Here is a 6,000-nt window from a genome sequence, read left to right as displayed (position 1 = left end):
CAGCTTTTCCCAGAATGAGTGATCCATCCAAGATAGCAAGCAGAAGCCACAATTGTCTTTTATGTCCTAGGCAATAGTATCTATGCTATTGGTCACTTAAACCAACCTTTGACACAATGTGGGAAGGGACTATATGAGAATGGGAATATAAGAAAGTAGAGATATTTGGGGGCTATCATATAGGCTAGCTATCACACATACCCATATGTGGGTATGTGCTAAAGGGGCACTGTCAGCACAAAATGTGCCAAAAACCATACAGAACCATGTACGCCAACAATAGCTATAATAATACATGAAGATGTAAGTCATGGCAATCCAGATGCCTGGTTGAGCTACACCCACTTCATGCTTTTTACCATTCATACCCAATCATTTCCTTGGCTCCTTAAGTTCAATCTAGGAGGATGTTAAATAATGAGGATCTCAGAAAATACTGATGGGAAAAGCTAATCTAGAGTTCTAAAACACAAGTACAATAGATGATCTGAAAGTGGTATACATCTTGGACTGATTAAATCATTTAGAAAGTTTATTTCTTGGTTTTCTTTCACCCCCAAACCACAACAGACAGGCTACAGAAGCCAACACATGACTGTCTCCCTTTTAACAGGGGAGCAGAACAGATCAGATGCTCCAGTTTTATGGAATAGGCAAGATACAGCCCTAAGTGAAACAAATCTGTGTTAAACACAAATGTCAATCAAATGCATTCATCATAAGAAGATTCATTTTGGTTTAACTGCAGTTAATATTACAACAGACTTCTTCAGCATATAAGGGATGAAGGACACGTTCCCCAAAGTCATGATTTATTAAAACATATGCAACAAGGGGCATCTGGGTGGCTCAGTCGGTTGAGCATCCTATTCTTGATTTTGGTGCAGGCCATGATCTCATGGGTTGTGGGATGGAGCCTGGCGTTGGGCTTCCTGCTCAGTGGGGAGTCTGTTTCTCTTCTTCTCCCTCTCCCTCTGCCCCTCCATGCACTCTCTGTCTTTCTCTAAAATAAATAAATCTTTTTAAAAATCTTTGAAAAAATAAGTAAAAAAGAAAACACATGTAACAAAATCATTTGCACGGACAAGGGGAAAAAAGCATTTTCAACCACAGAATAGGCTAAAAAAACTTTAAGTTGCAAGGACAACGAATTGCCCATCCAACATCCATACTCACCCTTTTTCCTTATTAACAGTAAGCAATTTTGATTCCCAGCTTGAAAAACACTTTCCTCTTTTCTGGCAACTTGGAATGGCCATATGACACTCTTCTGACCAATAATATTCATGTGAAGTCTGTTAACGAATTCCAAGATTTTGCTTTCCTGACACACACCTGACTCCTGTCACTCCCTGTGAAGTTGAGATAGTGACTGACACTGGAGCCCAAGTAGCCACCTTGTCGTCATGAGGCAAGGGCCAAGAAAATCGCAGAGACTCTGGGTCATCCACAGTCAGCCACTGGTTAGCTTCATCCTTGTGTGAGAAAAGGAAGCCACTCTGTGGCTTTAGCCACTGTTTTTGGCTTTTCTCTTACTTGCACTTGAACTCAATCCCTAGGGAACACAGCTCACACAAGTATTTTTAGGTTATCTCTAACCAAGTGGTAATTTTATTGCACTGATTTAAATTAATTTAACTAACAAATTAAAAAATTAAATTTAAAATTTTTTCATTGTCTTCAAAGAAGCAGTTTCAAAGTTGTCCAATTTGTAAAACCATCATTGTTGACTTAGCCCCATGATGGTCCTGACACCTCTGCATATTAGCATTTTCTTTAGTCCTTGCAACTGCCCAAATTATCACACACTTCTGGGTCTTCACATCATGTCAGTGTTTCTAACTAGATGTCTGACCCCTCTGCTTGTTCCATCCCCAACTTCCCCCTGATTCCTCTGATCTAAACCAAGTTACATTCCCATGTAGACTGAGCTTTTTCTTTCTGGAACTTTAGCAAATTTTTGCTTATGTATTTATTTTTGAGAGTAAGTGTATAGTATCTGTTTCCCCACTGAAGTGTAAGCTCAGGGAGACCAGGGCTGTGTTCACCCTTTTACTCCTCAGCCCCGAAATGGTGCTAGATGAAATGTTACGTCCACAGTGTCTTTAAAGGAGCTCCTGGAAAGTCCATAGTGGAGAGCTCTAAGGATTTATAGAATTGACATATTATCAGAGATGATCCCCAATACTTAATTATGCTAATTTAAACATTTAAACGCTCTTCTACTTGTTTCTCACTTGTCATTCTCTCTCCCTGGAAGCCTCTCGGGAGCAAGAATGCATCCAGGGATTGCAACCTCCCCCCACACAGTCCAGACAAACTTTCACACTGTCAAGCCGATCAATAGAGTTTCCAGAATGACAGGCCAGATTCTAATCCTTCTTAGTCACCTTAAATAGAGGGATATACAGATTGTCCATATTTAGAGGCGAGAGCCTCTTCATGCTCCACCCCTTTTTTTAAGGGCTGCATTTTGAAGAGGTAAATACAGACTGGAAAATATCTGTTTACACTCTGGTGGCAAAGCAGGCATCTGGAGAGCATTTAACTATGGTGATACTTTGCTCCCAAGTAAAGGTTCTGTTTGTTACAATATGACACAAAGCTATTTGGCTTTTCAGAAAGGCGCCATTCTCCTTCTGAGTTCTATACAAAACGGAAGGCAAGATTTCAAGATAAGCTATTTTGAGACTATTAAAACATGGGCAAACCAAAATGAAAAAACCAGGACAAACTGGAAAGAAATCCAACAAGTCAGAAGAAAAATCGAAAATATAATACCCGCTTGTGAAATATATTACCGTTTGCTGCTTATTCTATTTGTTTCCTTTAAGCACTTCTTACAATGGAAATGCCTGTAGTGAGTCCTGCCTACCCGGAAAGCTGGTTAAGCCAGACTGTCTGGGGCTTGAATGACATGGAGGCAGGAAGTGGGATAAGAGAGGTGGGGAGGTAGAGAGAGGTTGGCTAGAAGCATTTCCAGGCACAGGCTACACTGGGATATTCTGCAGTCTCAGTAACATGAGGTCAGTGGAGACAAGGTTTCTGGAATATCTGGGTGCTTATATACCCAGATTACTCGGGTCCCAAAGGAGTCAGGTAGAAGGGTTTCTATTGCACAAATAAATCTCTGACTCAGCAGTTGATTTAATTGAAAGTAGAGCTTTTATAAGTTACTCGTTTTCTCCTGGAGTTAGGATATAAATCCTTAAAAATGAATATTTTAAATTAGTAAATAAAATTCATATAAAAGTAGACTGCGATAGGATACAAATGAACTTAACAATCCTTTAGTCATTATTTGAGAAATACCTGCTTTAAGGATGGGGGAATGTAATATATATATATATATATATATATATATATATATATATATATTCCTGGCTTTTAATATAACCTCAATATACTAAAAGTACTGCAAAAAATGTCATTTTTAAAAAATTCATAATACTTCTCGTGCCTTTTAGACAAGATCTTTGAAAGGTTACACAGAGGCAACGCATTATAAAGAACTAACTAGGGGCACCTCAGTGGCTCAGTTGGTTAAGCATCCGACTCTTGATTTATACTCAAGTCATGATCTCCAGATCTCGAGGTCGAGCCCCACATTGCTGAGATTCTCTCTCCCTCTCTCTCTGTCCTTCCCTCTGCTCATGCTCACTCTCTAAATAAATAAACAAATATCTTTTATAAAAAACGTTTAAAAGAAAAAACAAAGGACTAAAAAATATCAGAAACATGGAGTTAATAAATCTAAGATAATTATATACTTTTGTACTTTGTGTGTCACGATAACAAGGGTAATAGGTTTAGATCTAGATAGGTGTTACCTTTGCCAGACAGAAATTTTATCTTTGAATGCTATTCCACTGGAAAAAAAAATTCTGAGGCCAGAATATCCATCTGAAAGTGATGACTTATAATTAATGTCACTTTCAAGTCCACAAAAACAAGGTGTACCGGTGCCTTCACTTATCTATTCTTTGGGGAATCAGCCTCATTAAGCTGAACTGGAGGTCAGAAAAATGAGTAGCTTCCAGCATAGAGCTTATATTGGTGCTAATAAAGTATAGATGACTGTTGAAAATGTTTTTTAAATCACTGTTGCTGTTTTAACTATAACTGGGAGTGGACAGAGCAAATAGCAGTTCTACTTGTCTATTCTTAAGTCCTAATAAGTAACTAAACGAATAAATCCCTAGAACTTTCCCATGAAAACATACATAAGAGGGCTGCCCAATGTTAGGAGCTTGAGTCTAGCTGGGCCTCTGTCATAGTTTCCATTGCTTGTGTTTTCATCCTTAGGTAAATAGAAATATTTCACCTGTGATGTCACAGTTTAATCTGTGGGGCTTGGGCTAGAAGAAACAGATGAAATTGATGGAAGTTTTACTGAGTGGACAATGTGATTTTTCACTCTGTTTGAGTGACACTGTTTTGTGTATATACATGGAAAAAAAAGTTTAACAAGCCATGATTTACTATGAGAACGGGGGCATATGAGTGGTTCTCAAGCCAAAATGCAGAGATTCTCTCTTTGTGAGGACAAATTTGATTAAGATGCACCCCTGGTCTACTCTTTGTGGTACTGGACAGGGAGCTAAATGTTTAGCTTCAATGTAACCATCTTTCCAGCATCCTTGAGGAAAAAGCTGCCTATTAACATTTGGGTGAACAATATCTATGAGTGATGGAAGGAAAAGAACTCAGAGGCAGGAAAGCAGTGGGCACTGGTAGGCTGTAAAACCTGCACGCAGTTTGTGAAAAAACCAGAAGGCTAAAAGAAGGAAAATGGAATTCTGTGCATTCCCTTCTTTGGTTTCCTCAAACTGCCCACAGTCTTTAGACTCAAGAAATTCTTTCTTGGCTGCAGTGAATATAGTGAATACTCTAATGTTTGTACGAACAGAGAAATAAAAGAGCACAGTTAACATAAAATAATGAGGCATCCTTTCAAGTCATACACATAGTCACCTCCTGCTCCTTCCCTGTAGGTCAGCAAAATGCTAAACGTGTAGACACGGGCTCAGCAACCAGCTTTTTGCTATAAAATTACCAGGAGATATGAACCAGACTCAGATATTTGAAATCTGTATGCATAAAATCTGTTCATGTAGCACAACTTTTTAATTTTTGTTCAAAGCTCTAAACCAAAGTGGTGAAACACCATTACTCAGAAATCCTGGGGTGGCGGTAGAGATGAGGAGTTGGGTGTGAAGACTGGAAGACAGGAAGAGAGAAATGGGAGGTCATTTAGGAGATTTGGGCTTATCTCATTGCTAAAGACGTCTGCTTTCTACCTGAGGCAGCAGAATTGCAGAACAATTAATCTTTCTCTTACTGACAGATAATCTTTTGTAATTATGGCCGCTGGATCAAGCAAATTACTCCCAACAAATATTGATGAATATTTTCTATGTGTTGGACACTGTTGGGCACAGAAGATACAAAAATGAGTAAAAAAACAATTCCTTTCTTGGAGATACTTACAATTGAATAGGAAAGAGCACTCATTGGCTTCAAAGAAACAATCAATGAATCCCACCATCCTTTCATCTATCATTTTGTTTAGATACTCAAGGTCTAGGAAATTTTATCAGGACAGTCTTAAAACTGATTTTTTAAATAGTCTATTTTCTTATTTTTCTTTCTAAAACCTTTCATTTCAGTGATAGATTGAACACAACTTTTAACATCTGAAACTCGGCCATAGTTCTGAGAATAATGGACAAAAGGCTCCAAAATAGAAAACAGATATCGCAAAATTCATGCACATTTCTACAGATTTACCCAATGATTCTCAATTCTCTCCCAGAAGCTAGTATAAAACAAGCTTTTAAGTTAGGCACAGAAAAGCATACAGACACCAATAAAAGTGGCAGCTGACAGCAGAGAAAAGAGGTGGTAGAAATGTTTAAGGCAGAAAAACTAAAAAAGAAGACTTGTTGAGAGTCAATTAGGATATAATCCCAAATTAGAGTAACACCAATTAAGAGCAGC

The 6,000-nt window shown here is 38.3% G+C and overlaps 1 protein-coding gene across 2 annotated transcripts in view; it reads right to left on the bottom strand.

Moving 5' to 3' along the window:
- Nucleotides 1-519: 519 nt before the first annotated feature.
- MRPS28 (mitochondrial ribosomal protein S28) overlaps nucleotides 520-6,000 on the bottom strand; it is a 116,297-nt gene continuing 110,816 nt past the window's right edge. For both annotated transcript variants that reach the window (XR_012019985.1, XR_012019986.1), the window contains exon 5: nucleotides 520-1,003. The gene's annotated coding sequence lies outside the window, so the exon portion shown is untranslated. The remainder of the gene's footprint in view (nucleotides 1,004-6,000) is intronic.

The sequence above is a fragment of the Canis lupus genome, chromosome 28 (genome assembly GCF_048164855.1).
Source record: "Canis lupus baileyi chromosome 28, mCanLup2.hap1, whole genome shotgun sequence".
Taxonomy (NCBI): domain Eukaryota; kingdom Metazoa; phylum Chordata; class Mammalia; order Carnivora; family Canidae; genus Canis; species Canis lupus.
The sequence above is the reverse complement of the archived record's forward strand: the minus strand, read 5'-3'. Positions and strand labels throughout refer to the sequence as shown.